General features: G+C 35.1%; 1 long non-coding RNA gene across 2 annotated transcripts in view; it reads right to left on the minus strand.

Moving 5' to 3' along the window:
• The window catches only part of LOC131383627 (uncharacterized), a 45463-nt gene that overhangs the window by 14042 nt on the left and 12904 nt on the right, over positions 1–18517 (minus strand). The window contains exons 2-3 of one of the 2 annotated variants that reach the window (XR_009213791.1): positions 15653–15730; positions 12352–12403 (exon numbers count right to left, since the gene is read on the minus strand). This is a non-coding gene — a long non-coding RNA (uncharacterized LOC131383627). Of the gene's footprint in view, positions 1–12351; positions 12404–15652; positions 15731–18517 lie in introns of those variants that run through there. The other variant, XR_009213790.1, reaches the window with a different exon arrangement.

Raw genomic sequence — 18517 nt, forward strand, 5'->3', positions numbered from 1 at the left:
GATAGACCAGGAACTCCTGGGGTTTCTAATAACCAGCACTGAAGTCAATTAGAATAACAACTATTCTATTGTTGTTAGCAGAGAACAATTGTTGTTGTTAGCAGAGAACAATTTTTTAAATATTAATCGAGCACCTACTATGGCCAGACATTATTTTAAGTACTATGGGGTTAGAAGTACTAAATAATAAACACGAAAAACATTGTTTCTCAGTTTAAGCAAAGTATAATCTAAAAGTCTTTAGTTCTCATCACAAGTCCAGAAAATTTTATATTTCTATATAATTAATTGCTTCTTTTATTTCTATGCAATCTATAAAGTAATAAAGTGATGCAAATAGCACAAATAAACTTATATTTTAGCAAATAAATAAAATAAACATTAATTTAGATAATAGAAGAGATTATTACGAATTGTATAAGTAAATATATAATTCTCATTACTATATGGCATAACATGATAATAGCAATGTCTCTAGTGTTTGCTAGTGTCCTCATGTTAGTTAATACTTGGTTATAGAGATGTAATTTTTTTTTTTTTTTTGTAGAAACTCTGTCACTTAGGCTGAAGTGCAGTGGTACCATCATAGTTCACGGCAGCCTTGAGCTCCTGGGACCAGGCAATCCATTTGCCACAGCCTCCCGCGTAGTATGGCTGGCTAATTTATTTTTGTTTTTATTTTTTGTAGAGACAAGGTCTCACTATGTTGCCCAGGTTGGTCCTGGCCTCAAGGGATCCTGCTGCCTCAGCCTCCCAAAATGCTGGGATTGCAGGTGTAAGCTACAATGCCCAGCCTAGAAATGTAATTCTTGATCTATCAGGAAATTTATTATTTGTACTTTATTTTTTCATTTTATAATTGCTTAACTAAATTGTATCTTCTCACATTACTTTATGGAATCACTAATTTCAAAGACTCCTGACCCATAGTTGTCTAAAACTTGAGGATAGCACTTATAAATGTCCTCTGGTTGTCACCTTTTATAGAAGCTCTCTGGTAAGAGCAGACACTTATTATGGAACTCAGAATTTCACCTTTGAAGGCATTTTGCTGGATACAGAAGCCTCATTTTCTAGCATCTTCTCTCAAGTGAATAATTTGTGATATTGCAGATACTTGACATAATGGTTCTTATGCCCAGAATTCTCTTGTCTGGGGTTTGTTCAGCTGGCTGTCATTCAGTATGCATTTAATGTGAATCTATTTCTATTGATTCTGCTTTTACTGTTTGACTAGACCAGGGGTTGGCACTATGGCCCATGGGTGATATCCAGCTCACCTCCTGGTTTTATAAATAAAGTTTTATTGGAAAACAGCCATTCTCATTTATTTATATATTTTCTCTGGCTGCTTTTGCACTACAGCTTGCAAAATTGAGTAGTTGTGACAGAAACCATATGGCTTGTGAGTTAGGCAGAATTCGAAAATGGCCTCCCATGATTTCCTATCCTAATTCCCAGGACTGTGAATATTGAGGCTGTCTGGCCTGCACTGCAGCCCAACTTCTCCCTCTGCCCAATCTTGATTCTTTTTCTCTGGTCCACAGGCTTTGATTCAAAGCACACTCCCCTAGTCTGCTTCTTGGAAGACACAACCTGCATCACAGAGGTTGATCATCAAAGTCACTTATTTTCAAGGGTCTAGGCTGGACTCCCTTCCAAACTCTGTTATCCCTGCCACTTGTAAGAAACTGACAAATCCTTAACCATTCATGGCAATATGGTAATTTTCCTCTGGATTTTTTTTTCCGTGAATGACCTTCTTCCTTGGTTTGATTTTTTTTTTTTACTTATGAAGGATTCAGTCTTATGGTTATAATTAAGACTTAAAATGCCTAAATCTTGTACAATTGAGATGAGAGTCAGGAGTTCCTTAAGAAAATGTCCCTGCAGGGAAGAAGCCCTGAAGCTTGAACTCCATCTTAAATCCTTCTTTGCTCATCAGTACTAGAAAGCTAGGGTTTTAAAGGAACCAAATTAGCTCTTGCATGTTTCACCTTTTAATAATTTGTCTAGAGTGGTATTCTTGAAAGGATTCTGATTTGGAGTCAGAAAGCATTGGTTTGGGTCTACAATCAGACAGAACTTGTCTGAACTCAGATCCTCCCATACTAGCTGCATGATCTTGAATAGGTTACATAACTTCATTGAATCTGAAACGTTCAGCTGTGAAGTGGAGATATTAACATCTACCTCATTATCTTCCTCTGTGTATTATATGGAGAAAAATAATGTACAAAAGGACATAGATACTGCCTAGCACACTATAAGTCCTCAAGAAAAATACAGTAATGTGCTGCATAGTGACATGTCGGTCAACCACGCACGATATTTATGAGGTGTTCCCATAAGATTACAATGGAGCTGGAAAATTCCTGTCACCTAGAGATGATGTAATTTCCAACAGAAATGGTGGTTTAAATCAATTCTACCTTATTATTCTCAAACAAAATTTGAACTATGTTTGCACAAACTCTTTCTTTACCTGACATTTAATTGATTTCAACTAAAAATTGATATGATGATTTTAGACATGGCTATTAATTCCACCATACCGAAAACAGTTTGGTAAATTTACTCTCTGGTGGGCACAAATCAAAATAGTTACTCTATTACAATTAATTCCAAAATGAAGCTGCTATGAAAATTTATTTTATTATTATGATTGCATGGCATAAGTTGACATAACAATTACATACAGTTATAGAGACAACAGAACTCCTTAGCATAGCTATAGGCCTGCTCCTTGCAGCTGTTCTTAAATAAACAGGGAGGGACAAAGGGCAGCATGGATGACTTTTGATGATTTCTTTTCAATTCACATCTATTTATACTGGAATTTTATATTAGAGTCTCACTATAATTGATAAAAGATTTACCCACTTCGATGAACACAGCATTTATTTCATCAAAGATTTAAAAAATAATATTGTTTGAGTGATCAACCTCCAATGACATTTTGAACCTACAGAATTTTTATTTTTTCTTGTGCAGAATCATGTCAACTGCCTTCACTGAACTAACCCAGCATATACATATTACCACACAACATTGTTAATGCTATCACTTTTTAGGTACCCCAAAGTGTGAGAGTTTATACAGATACTTATAAGATTTCCATGAAATGTTTAAAGGTTAAATTTAGGAATTACGTAAGTAGCCTAAATCATACTTGTATGAATTTTACATATTGAATTTGGAATAAACATTTTATTATGATGTAGAAGAAATGTGTACAATAAATATTTTATGACAAGTCATAAAGTCTGTTATTATTTGTACTTCTGTAATACAATAGACTTGTTTCACAAGAATTTTTATGAAGATTTATCTCTCTTTTTGTTTAAATGCAGAGGTTCTTTTTAATGCATCAATTTTACACAACAATCATGCATATCTGATATGTATCCATAATGGCCCTTCATAAAATCAGCATTTAAACTCTTACCTAATGCAGAGAAATTTGATTTACTGGAATATCTACCTTGATAGCAGCAGGAAAAATGTTTACAGAGGTTTTGCAGTATTAAAATTGTATTAAATTTTTTGTACTTAACTGTAGGGAGAATGCAGAAAATAAAGATAAATGATTGACTAACATCTGAAGGTTCTATATTTATAAACATATGACATACTGAAAAAATGGGGATGTCATTAATCTACTCTATTCATGTCTAAGTGTTAACTTTCTATGCTTCTTATGATACATAAAAGAAATTATTATAACAGTAGAGAAGGTTTGTTGCATCAATACTAATGCTTAACAAATAGTGAGCTCTATGGGCCAGAGAAGTTTGTCATTGGCACACCATAGATCAATATTAAGTATGGAAACGATAAAGAAACATTACAGTGCTTTTTCTTTGTAATCATTTTCCATTTTGTCCCCTGTACTTTATTGAACTAAACTGGACTAAAAGCTCCAAATGAATTGAAAAGAATTTTTGGAAATAAATGATTGATAAATTAGCCCAGAATATTCACATAGATAAGCAGTTTAATATTAAGGTGACATTTTTAATTTTTTTGGACACTGTTGACCTCGTTCCTTCTTAAAATTTTGTATTTTGTTTTTGTGCATGTTTGTTTCTTTCATTGGTTTCTGCCACATTATCCTTTTCTAGTTCTTCTGTCAATTTTTAAACCACACACCACTCCTTATTTTTATTTCTCACAAAAACCTCTTGATCCACTCATTCTTTATAGTGTCCCTTGTTCTATTGTCTTTTCACTCTTCTACTTTTGCATACTTACCATAAGGAATTGTATCCATTTGCATGGTTTCAACTATCAACTCTTTGCAGGTGACTCTGAACTCTATAATTCCAGACAACATTTGTTTCAAAATCCAGACTAACGATACCCAGTGCTTCTAAAAATTTCTGTTTTGACATGCCAAAATAATCTGAAAATCTGTCCTGATCTTTTGCTGTCTGTTTCCTTAAAAAATATCTCTGTAAGGCCGGGCGCAGTGGCTCACGCTTGTAATCCTAGCACTTTGGGAGGCCGAGGCGGGCGGATCACGAGGTCAGGAGATCGAGACCACGGTGAAACCCCGTCTCTACTAAAAATACAAAAAAAATTAGCCGGGCGTGGTGGCGGGCGCCTGTAGTCCCAGCTACTCGGAGAGGCTGAGGCAGGAGAATGGCGTGAACCCAGGAGGTGGAGCTTGCAGTGAGCCGAGATTGGGCCACTGCACTCCAGCCTGGGCGACAGAGCGAGACTCCGTCTCAAAAAAAAAAAAAAAAAAAAAAAAAAAAAAAAATCTCTGTAAGAGGAGAAAAAGCTAAATCTTCAATTGTAGCCCTATAGTTCTTCAGTTACTGCAGAAGCAGCAAAGAGAGGTGGGAGAGGAAAAAAAGATGCACACAATTTTGGGGATATGAGAAGCAATCACACGTCCAGCAAGAGGAGTGTTCAGATGTGTCCAGGCAAAGTCACGAAGCTTACCAGTTTCCTGCAAGAATTTTCCCAAAACAATCCTAGGTAAAGCTGATTCACTGGGTTTGGCATTCCCTTGTTGGACTGGCAGAAGCAAATAAACAATGCCCAAAACACGGGATTCTAAAGCATCATGTAGATTACAAATGCCCAGTGTAAGACCTTAGAAATTTTTCCCATTTTATTTTTCTTTGTACTACCATAACATTATATTGGTAGAAGCTGAGAATAAGAAATACCCTTAGGTTGGTAGCAGCAAGTGAGGCAACGGAAATAAATAGGTAGAATTGAAACAGGAGAGTTCCCTGACCCCCCTCACAGGATATGCAACAGGGGTGTGGCTCATCTGCTGGAGAGGGGGAGCCCACAGATGGGTAGGTGCAGGAGTTGGGGAGAGTGCTTTTGGGCTCAGGCACCGTGGTAGTTCCTAGGGGTGGGTACCTGCGACTTCCGAAGCCCCAGTGGGCATCTTACAGTGCTCTTTTAGCTCTGCCTTCCATAGACGGCTTAAGTGTTAGCCAGCTTAGTGCCCTCTTGGTACCTAGGTTCTTGTCTGGTGTCCAGGAATAATCAGGTCACTCATGGACCTGAAGGATGGTGAATGTGGGGGTTTTACTGAGTGTTGGAGGTGGCTCTCAGTGAGATGGATGGGGAGGTGGAAAGGAGATGGAGCGGGAAGATGATGTTCCCCTGGAGTTTGGCCCTCCCGCAGCCAATCTCCTCTCCGACTGTCCCCAGCCAAACTCCTCTTGGAGTTCAGATGCTCCTTCTTTTCTCTCTTTCTCTGCTGCTCTGCCACTCTGCTGCTTTTCTTTTTGTCTCACCTGCTCACCTGCTTGTGGAGCCTGGAGTTTGGGGTCTATATGTGTACAGGATAAGGGGGTGTGGCAGGCCAAATGCCAACATTTGGGTGCAAAAACGGGTATTCCTGTTCCCATTTAGGGCTGTGGGTTTCTGGGCTTGAGGGTGGGACCTTTGCTGGGGAACTGCCCTTTTTTATCCCAGTATATCCTTGCCTCCTGTCTGTATCCAAATGCCTCCAGTACATGGCAAAGAATTTCTTAAGTTAGGCACTAACAGTGATATCAAAAATACACATTTATCCCACACTGAAAACTTTACTATTATGTTGAAAACCAGAACACATTAAGGAAAGTAAAGAACTATGGCAACCCAAACTATACTGTTGAAGACCTAAGTCAAAACAGCTTGTTTTTGTACATTACCTATACCACCTCCATAGTTGTTCTGAAGACTGTTAGAGAGTGGCAATGCTATGTACCTATTCAGGGGAGAAAAACTGAAATCACCCTAGGTTCCTTTTAAACTCTCTTTCTCCATGTTCTTTTCATTATCAAGACCTATTTATCTTACCTCTAAAATATTTGTGGATCTACTCTTGCTCTAATTCCCTTTACTACTCTAGTGGCTCAGAGCCTCATCACTACTACCCTGGATTTTGACAACAGCTTGAGTTTCTGGACTTTGAGGTTATCCGCTTCCACTTCATCCATCCACATTTCTGTCAGTAATCTTTCTAAAATATAAATTGAATTATTTCAATACTGTCTAATGGTTTCTAATGTTTCTGCATAAACTTCAATTGTTTAGTATAAGACTCTTTATGCCATGCCCTGTGACTAGTCTTCCAATTCAATTTCTGTTAATTGCTGCCCTTTCAAAACATAACATGATGTCGGCCTCTTTTTTCTGGACTAACTATCCTGGTCCACACCGTGTATATTATTATCTATTTGTATTTCAATGATTTGCTCACCTACCATCTCCAGAAAGAGGTCTTTATTTAACTTTCCTCTCTTTCCTTGTCCTTTTAGGCAGAACTAAAGATTTTCTTTTCCGTGCTTTACTTGTTCCAAAATAATTAACAAGGAAAACCTCAAAAAGTAAGGGCAGAAAACACTGTAACAAAATGTAAAAAGCAAACTACGAACTGGGGAAAAATAATTGCAGCATAAATGACACCCAGTAATAACCTTGATATATAAAGACCAATTTAAAAAGCGGAATAAAAAAATGAGTAGACATTTATAAAACAAGAAATATAAACAGCCATGCACATACAAAAACATGTAAACATATTAATAATATAAAATACCGCATGTTGAAATATCCAAATATGACTTTTTAGTCAATCAAAATGTCCATCTAAAAAGGTTCTATAAATAAATATTGGGAACAGGGGTACACTTACATGCTGTTTTTTTCATAGGTAGATTTGTACATTATTACCAAAGGAAGTATGGCAGTATGTAACAAAAGATTAAAATATGTTCAGATCCTGAAATCTGGTATTTGCATTCCTGGAAATTTGTTCTCCCAAAATAGTAAGAATGAATATTTTTATTCTGTAATTTCTTGTACAATTAAAATTGAGAACACTTTAATAGTCATAGAATAAAAAAATTATTAAAAATTAAGAAATAAACATATTATATATTATTATGTCACTAAAATCACTTCTATGAGTTTTGACACAAAGATATTGCAACATAATAGTAAAGTTTTCAGTGTGAGATAAGTGTATATTTTAAATAATTTTAAATATTTTAAATAATTCCGTGAATTTAAATAATTCAATGTGAGATAAGTGTGTATTATAAATAATGATGGTTACTTAAAACAAGACTCTATTTGAGGTACCACACCAATTTAATCAATGCATATATACTATAAAGGTTTACTTCATTAACATCTGGATACACATTTAACTTTGTTAATGTTAATATTTCCAAATGTTGGATTTTAGGAATCTTGAGTTATTAGATTCTTTTTCACAAAATAATTCAGAAAATTATAAAGAGCAATTATGTGTCCAAGTATTGGCCCCAGACTTTCTATAGAAAAACCCAGACTGGCACAGTGGCTCATGCCTGTAATCCCCACACTTTGGGAGGCTGATGTGGGCGGATGACCTAAGGTCAGGAGTTCGAGAGCAGGCTGGCCAACATGTTGAGACCCCATCTCTACTAAAAATACAGATATTAGCCTGGCATGGTGGTGGGCACCTATAATCCCAGCTACTCAGGAGGCTGTGGCAGGAGAATTGCTTGAACCTTGGAGGCCAAGATTGCAGTGAGCTGAGATCACACCACTGACCTCCAGCCTGGGCAACAGAGCGAGACTCCATCTCAAAAAAAGAAAGAAAAAAGAAAAACCCTGATCTTTGACACTTTATTCAAGTTGCAAACAATGTCTTCTTCATTATCACCACTTACATCACTAGTGTACTCAAATATCTGATGTTCCAGTGTTAGTCAAAGAGTCAGTCACATTATAGCTGCATTGAGCCTGGTTATTTAAGCACCCCAAAAGTGTTTACACATATAGCTGTTTCAATTCATACACAGCTCCATTTTTCTAGGGCACACATATACCTGTGACCAGGTTGCCTAAAATAGCATGAATGCTAATATTGTTGCTGTGCTATACTGGGAGCTATTTTTCTTTTCCAAATTTATTGTCTTAGTTCGCTCTGTCTGCCATCATAAAATACCACAGGCTAGGTGGCTTAAACAACAGAAATGTATTTCTCACAGTTCTAGAGGTGGGGAAGTCCAAGATCAAGGGTACATCTATGATTCCTGGTAAGACAGCTCCCTTTCACTGTGTCCTCACATGGCTAAGAGAAATCTAGTGTTTTGTTTTGTTTTCTTTTCTTTTCTTATACAAACACCAGCCTTATCAGATGAATGTTCCACTCTTATGGTCTTATTAATGGTTTAATTATTTTCTAAAGGTCCTGTTTCCAAATACAGTCACACGGCGGGTTAAGGCTTCAACATATGAATTTTAGGGGCATGCATTTTAGTTCATAACACTCATCATAATTTATTCATGCATTTATAAAAATTACTTTAGTACATAGAATCAGAGGACACCAGAAACAGATCAAAATTGGAATCAGAAAAGCTTACAGCCTAAAAAGAATATACCCTTTTAAATGACAGAAAAGTCTATCAACCAATAATCGATAGAGTATAATAAAGGCTATAACAGAATTATGCACAATGTGCTTTGAAAGACAACAAGTAATTATTTTTTTTTACTGAAAAGTGACATTTCATGTAGAATTTGAGGACAAATAACAGAATAAGAGATGAATATTGGGAAAATGGTCATGGGAAACAAGAAAAACATAGATTGGCTTAGTGTGGTAAAACAATTGACATATTTAGAGATTTCTGTGTAGTTTATTACTTTGAAAGCAAAACACTGTTCACAATGGAGAGTAGCATGACAGAAGCAAAAAGGATTTGTGATGCCTAATATTATGAAGTGCAGTGTATGGCTTGTTGAAATATTAGAAATTTCCACATAGGCATAAAAATAATCACTAAAAGTTTCTTTTTTCAATAGAACTAGTCACATTTGTATTTTAGACAGATCACTATAGAATCAATGGGGACAATAACCTGGTCAGAAAGAACTGGAGAATGGGAGCTCCATTAGCAATTTATTGTAATCCTTTGGTTAGGAAACTAAGAGATCTTAAACGAAGGTCATGGCAGTAGTCAGGGAGAGAAGGTTCTAGCTTTGGTACCTAGATCTAATAATAGATTTGGCACAGTTACTAACTGGTTAGTAGATCCTAGATTGGGCAAATGACCTGTTGGTGATGTCATCTTTTTATGAGAAAGAAAAGGAACCACAGGCCTGCGTGAAAAAGAAAAAAAGAAGAGTTTGATGTATTTCATTTTTGGGGGGAGTCATCAAAGCAATTATTTTTACTAAAGAGTTGGTGATGCTGGTCTGTACTCCTTGAGAAGCTGAAGCTGGAGATTTAGAAATGGGAGTCTTTAAGTGTAAGTCATAGTTTAAGTGCTATATTTTTAACTTTAAGTTATTTAATTAAGCCAAGATATTAAAATCCATGGGAAAAGATTATTGTAGGACATGAGCTTAGAAAACTGTGGATTGGATAAAGGTAAAGTGTGTGAAAGAATGAAGAATTCTGAGTTCTGAGAAAAAATGAAACTGTTAATTCCTGTATACTTTCTAGTACTTCGCCTGCTATCTTCAAAGCTAAATAAGGGCATCATCTTCCAGATCTTCAATAATGACTTTCAAAATCCTTGTTAAAAAGGTTGTTGTTCTAATAACATTTACTTCTGTGAAAACCTTCCAAAATTTTGTGCATATTTTTTATTTTGTCCCTATATTTTTGCAATCTATTCTTCCTATGCTTCTTCTTTTATTTACTCAATGAATATTTAATGAATATCTATGCAGACACTTTTCTTGGGTCTGGATATATAAAATTTAAATATACATCCTCCAAAATTTTAATTCTAGCTGGAAGGAGGCAGTCAAATACATGAACAAAATGTAAAGAATTATGAAATTCTTCCTCAGCATTTATTCCAAAATAATAATATTCACAGTGACTTCATCTTTTTCTGGCCCAGGCCAGATGACAAAGGACAGCCATAAAGAGTCAAAAAATCTCTCATTCTAAAAAGAAAATAATTATTTCTCTACTTATCATATAAGAAGTTCTGTTCTAATGACTGAGGCTAAGCACACACTTTTTCAAATGCCTGATTCTCCACAGAACACAAATTGAGTTTCCTTTCCTTATATGAAAGAAGTGATAGTTTCAGTGAAAAAAATACATATTGTGTTTTTTAAAAAATGTAGTTAGTGCCATATTGCCCTGCATATATTTCACTTTGTTAATTTTGAATGCAGATTAAAATGCCTTCTTTTTAACCTTAAAGAGAATTTTTTACTGATGATTTCCAACTGAAAAATCAATTCCAAACTAATAATCTTCTAAATATATCCATTAGAAAGTTCAATTGCATTCATGATTAAATCAATTTATGTTCTTCTCCAAAAGATTTTTATTATTTTTTTAACATAGAATCTTTTATCTTAAGCTTGTTAAGCTCTTTGCATACCAATTTTATTTTATTGAAATGTTTGATTTTTCAAGGCAACAGATTTTCAGGTCAAGCAAATTATACACTATGTTTAATGCCTTTGGGTGAAGTGAGATACACTCTCTTTAAGTGATCATCTTGGTAAAAAGTTTCAAGAATGCTTTTACTTAATTTTAGCAGCAACAATTTATGGGTTGTTGAGTGACCCATGCCTTAAAGTAATATAGCCAGGTTAAATAATACAACAGACAAGACTACTAAAGTACCAAAATTACCATGAAGCAATCTTACTAACAGATTTCATGAGAAAGTTAGCCAAGTTTATTATTTCACAAACTTATATTTGTTAATTCACCACATCACTGAAGATTAGCATTATTAACAATTCATAGCCTCCTCGCACACCTAGTGTCTGGCCTCATCTCTGGTAGTTATACCAAACTGCATATCTTCAATACTCATCTTCCTTTCCTCTACTTGGAGAAGACAAAATCATATCAATGATATTAGTGAAAACTCACTTCCTTACATACATATATCCTGTAATTCAGGCAGAGTTTTTCTTCTCTGGCACTTGTTGCACCACAGAAAAATAAACAGTTGAGAGAATCCAGAGAGAAACTCGAGGTGTGGTGCAGGCATCAAGGGTTTCCAGAATGCACTTCTCATTTGGCAAGAAGCAAAATGCTCCTTCTTCTGGTCAGAAATAGGGTGTAGAAGAATGAGGAGGAAAGCACTTTCACTGTGAAGTTGGCTATGGTGGGGATTGAAATTCAAATTTTGTGTGTCCTTATAAACACATTAATGTTTTCTGTTTAAAGTTAAGTATGTTGACTTGTAAATTCTCAAGGATGGCATCTGCCTTCAGGGGATTCAGGGAAAAGAGGTTCATTCCCATTCCAGTGCGAGCCTCAGGAGTGCTACACTCCCTGCCTATAAGGGTAATGGGAAAGGAGGCAAGAGGGCTGAAGGAAGGTGCACTTGGGATCAGGGATGTTGAGGAATCTGAACTGGAAATGAGCCTTCTTAGTCTTTTCATTCGAAACCTCATTTTTACAAAGAAGGCCGTATGATTATATTCCCACCCGGAACACATGCAGAAGTTGACATTTTTTTTTTTTTCAAATTCAATGTTGCTATATTTGTCTACATTTTCATGCCTATCAAAATCTTTCAAAATTATGACTCTGTCATTCAGCTTATTCAGTTATTTATCCTAGCCTTTGTACCGAGTTGGTCAGTCAGTCCATCACCAGTGTCTTCATCTAAATGTTGATTGTGGTAATTGAATACAGCCCAGTTGTATGACTCTAGAAAACTTCACTTCAATTGGTATACATTTTATTATCTGTCATGATCTTCGTGTGTGGTCAATCAATAACAAATGACACAATGTAAAGTTGTGTCACAAATCCACACAACTATATTTTTGTTTATTCCATGCTGTTCCATCTGACCCACACGAATGTCATTCATTAATTCATTAACTGAACATGTAACAGAAGTTGTCGCTGTCTAGGTAAAATCCAGGTGTCAAAGCTACAAATTTGTTCAGAAACCTAGAAGAAAATGTTTATATGGGATCATTTCATGAGCAGTTTTAAAAAATAGATTTATCTTGTTTGTACCTTATCTTTAGTATGTCACTTATTAACATATGACGTTCTTATAATATCTAGTGAAAAACATTGGATACATTACATTTTTAACTTAAGATATATTGTACTTTGATATTCTAAGATTCTGATGTGCATGATTTTTTAATCTCATTTTCATTCTTGGTGTATTCCTTCTTATAAGCTATTATTCATTAAACATAATATGCCATTAGATATAAAATAAATGAGGTTGAAATCAATTTATATCTATCTTTTTGGTGGGTAGTTATTTCAGTTGCATGGGAATTTTATAGAATAATTTTTCCTAAGGCCACCCTGTGATGTTATTTGTCATATTGCTATAAAAAGGCTAAAACTGACATATCAATTTATGGTTACCAAAATAAGTACCATTCATAACAAATGCACTTTTTTGTTATTCTTTATGAGGCTGGAAGAAAAAAGGACTGGGTAAAAGTCAGTACTGCACCGTATTTACCTATTTCATGGAAAGATATATATATATATATATATATGCATGTATTTAGTGCCAAATTTACCAGTGAAAAATATAATTAGTTAGTAGAGGAATTACTTATCAATGGAGATAAGCAATGGAAATAATGGCTCCCAGAAACAAATTCTAAGGTTGTCACTTACATCTGGACATGCACTTTTTAAATATTTTTTTTGTAGAGACAGGTTCGCACTATGTTGCCAGGCTGGTCTCAGACTCTGAGGCCAATCCTCCCACCTCTGCCTCCTAAAGTGCTAAGGTTACAGGTGTAAGCCACTGTGCCTGGCCTGGACATGCACTTTTAATTCTTTGAACATGGAGTCAGAAAAATTACAATTAAAAAAAAGAGAAAAATAATCAAGGAGGTAAAGAATAAGATATGCGTAAGAAGAAAGAACAAGAGAAATTAAGACTAGCATTTGGACTTAAAATCTACTAGAAACAATGAAAATCTAAGCATATGACTGTGTCGTCAGCTGTAATAGAGGATCTTTATCACTGACTTTTGGGATTCCACAGGAAAGAATGGTCAATCACGTCTGAGTGGATCAGAAAAGCGTTCACAGGTAAGAACATTCTTGCAATAGGCTTTGAATATGGGCAGAAGTTCAACAGGCAATTAAGAAGCAGTATGGGCTTTCTAAATAGAAGAAAATATAGTCAATAATGCGAAGGCAGGCATGAGATAGAGCAGTAAGTTTTGGAAATTGTAAACATAAGAATGGACCATACTGTGACCTTCAGAAGAGCAGTGATGCTAATGGCAGTGAGTGAAGCATGACCTAGAGTGTGAAAGCCATGGAAACCATGTCAAGATCATACATTTCATTCTAGATTCAGAGAAAGGGTCCTGAAGGATTTTAATATGGAGAAGTCAACGTCATACAGCAGTCCCCACTTATCATTGGCTTTGCTTTCCACAGTTTCAGTTGCTTTCTATAATATTAAAAAAATGTTCCAAAATATTAAATGGACAATTCCAGAAATAAACAATTTCTAAGTTTTTAATTGCAGGCCTTTCTGAATAGTGTTCTTAACTCTTCCACTATCTCACTCTGTCACTAGACATGAGTAATTCCTTTGTCCAGCATCTCCACACTGTCTACATTCCCGCTCTTTAATCAGTCTGTAGCCTTTTTGGTTATCAAGCCCACTGCTTCAGTATCACAGCGCTTGTGTTTACGTCACTCTTACTTTATTTAATAATGGACTTCAAAGGGCAAGAGTAGTGATGCTGGGAATAGAGATCCACCAAAGAGGAGCCATAACTTACTTCCTGTAAATGAAAAGGTGAAAGTTCTTGAAGTAAGAAGAGGAGAAAAAACGAAGAAAAAAAAAAAAAAAACATAGACTGAGTTTGCTAAGATCTCTAGTAAGAATCAATCTTCTATCTATGAAATTGTGGAAAGTGTAAAATAAATTTGTGCTACTTTTGCTGTTGCACTTCAAACTGCAAAACTTGTGGCCAAAGTCCATGAAAAGTGCTTAGTTAGGTTGGAAAATACATTCAATTTGTGGGTAGAAGACAGGAATAGAAATGTGTTTCAACAGACAGCAAGTGGGTTTGGTACTATTCACCCCTTCAGGCATCCACTGGGGTCTTGGAACATGTCTCTCTGCATTTGTTCCATAATGGAGGACTACTGCATTTACATATTTATACTTACAATGTCACATTTACATTACTTTATATTATTTTTCCCACTCCATCTCCCCCATATAATGGTCTAGAGGATGAAAAAAATAATAAAGATACTTAATACTTTCCAACACTATACCAAGACAACTTACTCTTACCCAATGTGATGAGTCTTAATGATGAAGAAATGTGTGGATTAAATTTGAGTTTAAGAAAATCTTAATTTAAAAAGTTAAATAAGGCTGGGTATGGTGGCTCATGCCTGTAATCCAAGCACTTTGGGAGGCCAAGGCTTGCAGGTCACTTGAGGTCAGGAGTTCGAGAACAGCCTGACCAACATGGTGAAACCTTGTCTCTACTAAAAATACAAAAAATTAGCCAGTTGTGTTGTCTCACACCTGTAATCACAGCTACTTGGAAGGCTGAGACAGGAGAATCGCTTGAACACGGGAGGCAGAGGTTGCAATGAGCCAAGATGGCGCCATTACACTCCAACCTGGTCAATAGAGCAAGACTCCATCTCAAAAAAAAAAAAAAAGTTACATAGGACTATTAGTTACTTATGTTTCCCAACTAGGTTACAGAAGTTTTATAACCTAATGAATTACTAGGCTACTATGCTCTCATTCTGACAATAGCTCCTTAATGCTAAAAGCTGAGTTGGTTTTTCTACTGCCAGGATCTTTTATAAAAATTTTTAAAAACATTTCCTATCATTATATCCTAAGGCACCTTCCCACCAGTGCATCTGCCATAGTGTTTTTCCTCAGCATCTCGCCTTGTTTTGCTGCTCCCTGTCGCAGCAGTTTCACACCTGAGGCCAGTTTGTACTTCTCTCCTGTAGTTAAACCAGCTGCTTTATAATAACATTGTTGGTTTCTCTGAATGAATAGTACAGAGAGCAGTCTTTTACAGTATCTTAACATTTGTAAGACATGAGCACTAAGGGATCTGAGAAAATCTATAATATGAGAGGACATAAGAAGTTTCTCTATTTTTGAAATGTTTTGTTAACATGGAAATGCATTAATAAGAAATAATGGCAGTCACTCACCTATTACTGATTCTGAAGCATTTTGGTATTTAAAGTTAGGTTAAAACAGGAATGTTGGTCCATCAAAGTTGTATATCTCTTTAAATCCCAGAAAATGTTGGCAGGCAAAGAGAGAAAAGGAAGTGGTAAAAGTTGAACTATAGCTGCTTAAATAAAAAGGTATCTGTTTTGATAATCAGCATAATAGGAGTAAAGACACATTCAAATGGCATTTACATTTTTAAACTATATTTCATTTATATTTCTTCATTAATAAAACCCATGTTTTTAAATTACATGTAACACTTCTTAACCAGATATGAAATCCTTAACACTTCTACACTATCATGCTTTTTAGAAGGATTAACATCTTGGACAAAAAATGACAAATATTACATTGGTTTTTCATGTGTCTCTCAAAAAACTAAGAATGATAATATTTTTGTTCTAGGTCTCAAAAATATTTTGTATCATATATTTTCTCTAATATAAAAGTTGATATGGTATTTTAATTATTATAATATTTAATAAAGTTAGAATATTTAATTAGAAACCCTTTACAGATAAGTCACTGGGGTTATTTTATCCCCATCTCTGTTGACTAAATATCAAAATAAAATATACTCCACTTGAGTTCATGAAATGGTACAGTAAGCCCTTTGCGATTATGATTGATGAATTAAATTACTTTAAGATTCTGCTCATCTACTATCATGTTTCAGATGTTAAATATGATAAGCAGTCCCAAGTATTTATAACAATAGTGTTTTAGAAAGACACCATTATTAAATTTTAGAGAGGAAATTCAAAACTGAGCATGAATTTAATGTTTATTTCATATTTATTATTTTTGTGTTTAGTATTTTTTTCAACTTTCATTTTAGATTCAGGGGGCACATGTACAGGTTTGTTACTTGGATATATTGCATTATGCTGAAATTAAGATCTCATCAACCAGATACTGAACATAGTACCCAATAGATAGCTTTTGAACCCTTCCCACCTCTGTCCCTCCTGTCCACCCTAGTAGTTCCCAGTTGCTACTGTTGCCATCTTTATGAGTACCTAATGTTTAGTACCAACTTATAAGTTATAACATGTGATATTTAGTATTTACTCTTCTGTTCCTATGTTAATTCTTAGGATAATGGCCTCCAGCTCCATCCATGTTGAAGCAAAGAACATGATTTTATTCTTCGTTATGCCTTTGTAGTTATTCCATGGTGTACATGTATCACATTTCCTTTATCCAGTCCACCAGTGAGGGGCACCTAGGTTGACTCTGTATCTTTACTATTGTGAACAGTGCTGCAATTAACATGAAAAGTGTATGTGTGGTTTTGGTAGAATAATTCATTTTCTTTCCGTTATATACCCAGTAATGGGATTGCTGGGTTGAATAGTAGTTCTGCTTTAAGTTCTTTGAGAAATCTCCAAACTCTTTTCCACAGTGGCTGAACTAATTTGCATTCCCACTAACTGTATAAGTGTTTCCTTTTTTGGCAGCCTTGCCAGCATCTGTTATTTTGTGACTTTTTAATAATAGCCATTCTGACTGGTATGAAATAGTATCTCATTAAAGTTTGGATTTGCATTTCTCTGACAATTAGTGATGTGGAACGTTTTAAAATATATATTTGTTGGCTGTTTGTGTTACTTTGAGAAGCATATGTTCATGTCTTTTGCCCATTTTTTAATACTTGTTGGGTTAAGTTCCTTACAGATTCTGGATATGAGACCTTTGTCCGATGTGTTGTTTGCAAATATTTTCTCCTATTCTGTAGGCTGTTCATTGTATTAATAGTTATTTTGCTGTGCAGGAACTCTTTAGTTTAATTAGGTCCCATTTGTCAATTTGTTTATTGTGGCAATTGCTTTTAAGAACTTAGTAATAATTTCTTTCCCATGACTGACGTACGGGATGGTGTTTCTTAGGTTTTCTTCTACAATTCTTACCGTTTGAAGTCTTACATTTAAATCTTTAATCTATCTTTCGTTAATTTTTGTATATGGTAACATGTAGGGGCCTATTTTCATTCTTCTGCATATGGCTAGCCAACTATCCCAGCACCATTTATTGAATAGGGAGTCATTTTCCCATTGCTTATTTTCGTCAACTTTGTTGAAGGTCAGATGGCTGTAGGTGTGTGGCTTTATTCCTAGGCTCTGCATTTTGTTCCATTGGTCTATGTGTTTGGTTTTTTAATTTTTTTTATTTTTTTACCAGTGTCATGCTATTTTGGTTTCTGTAGCTTTATAGTATAGTTTGAAGTCAGGTAACGTGATGCCTCTGGCTTTGTTCTTTTTGCTCAGGATTTCCATGGCTCTTCAGGCTATTTTTTTGGTTCCATATAAATTTTATGGAACCAAATTTGTGAAAAACAACATTGGTAGTTTGAAGGAAATAGCATTGAATTTATGGATTGCTTTGGGCAGTATGGCCATTTTTTTTCAACATTGATTCTTTCTATCCATGAACATAAAATATTTTTCTATTTACTTGTGTAATCTCTGATTTATTTTAGTAGATTTCTAGCTTGTGGGCATGGAGGTATTCATAATAGTCTCTCGGGATCTTTTCTATTTCTGTGGGATTGATTGTAATGCCAACTTTGTTGTTTCTGATTTTGCTTGCTTGGATCTTCTCTCTATTGTTTCTTGTTTTTTTTCCTTAATCTAGCGAGCGGTCAATGAATCTTATTTATTTTTTCAGAGAACCACGTTTTGGTTTTGCTGATTCATTGCATGAATTTTTCTGTCTCAGTTTTATTCTGTTTTGCTCTGATTTTAGTTATTTTTTTTCCTTCTGCTAGCTTTGATATTAGTTTGTTCTTGTTTCTGTAGTACTCTAGATGTGATGTTAGATCATTAGAGATCTTTCTAACT

Source organism: Hylobates moloch, unplaced genomic scaffold, assembly GCF_009828535.3.
Source record: "Hylobates moloch isolate HMO894 unplaced genomic scaffold, HMol_V3 SCAFFOLD_5, whole genome shotgun sequence".
Lineage (NCBI taxonomy): Eukaryota > Metazoa > Chordata > Mammalia > Primates > Hylobatidae > Hylobates > Hylobates moloch.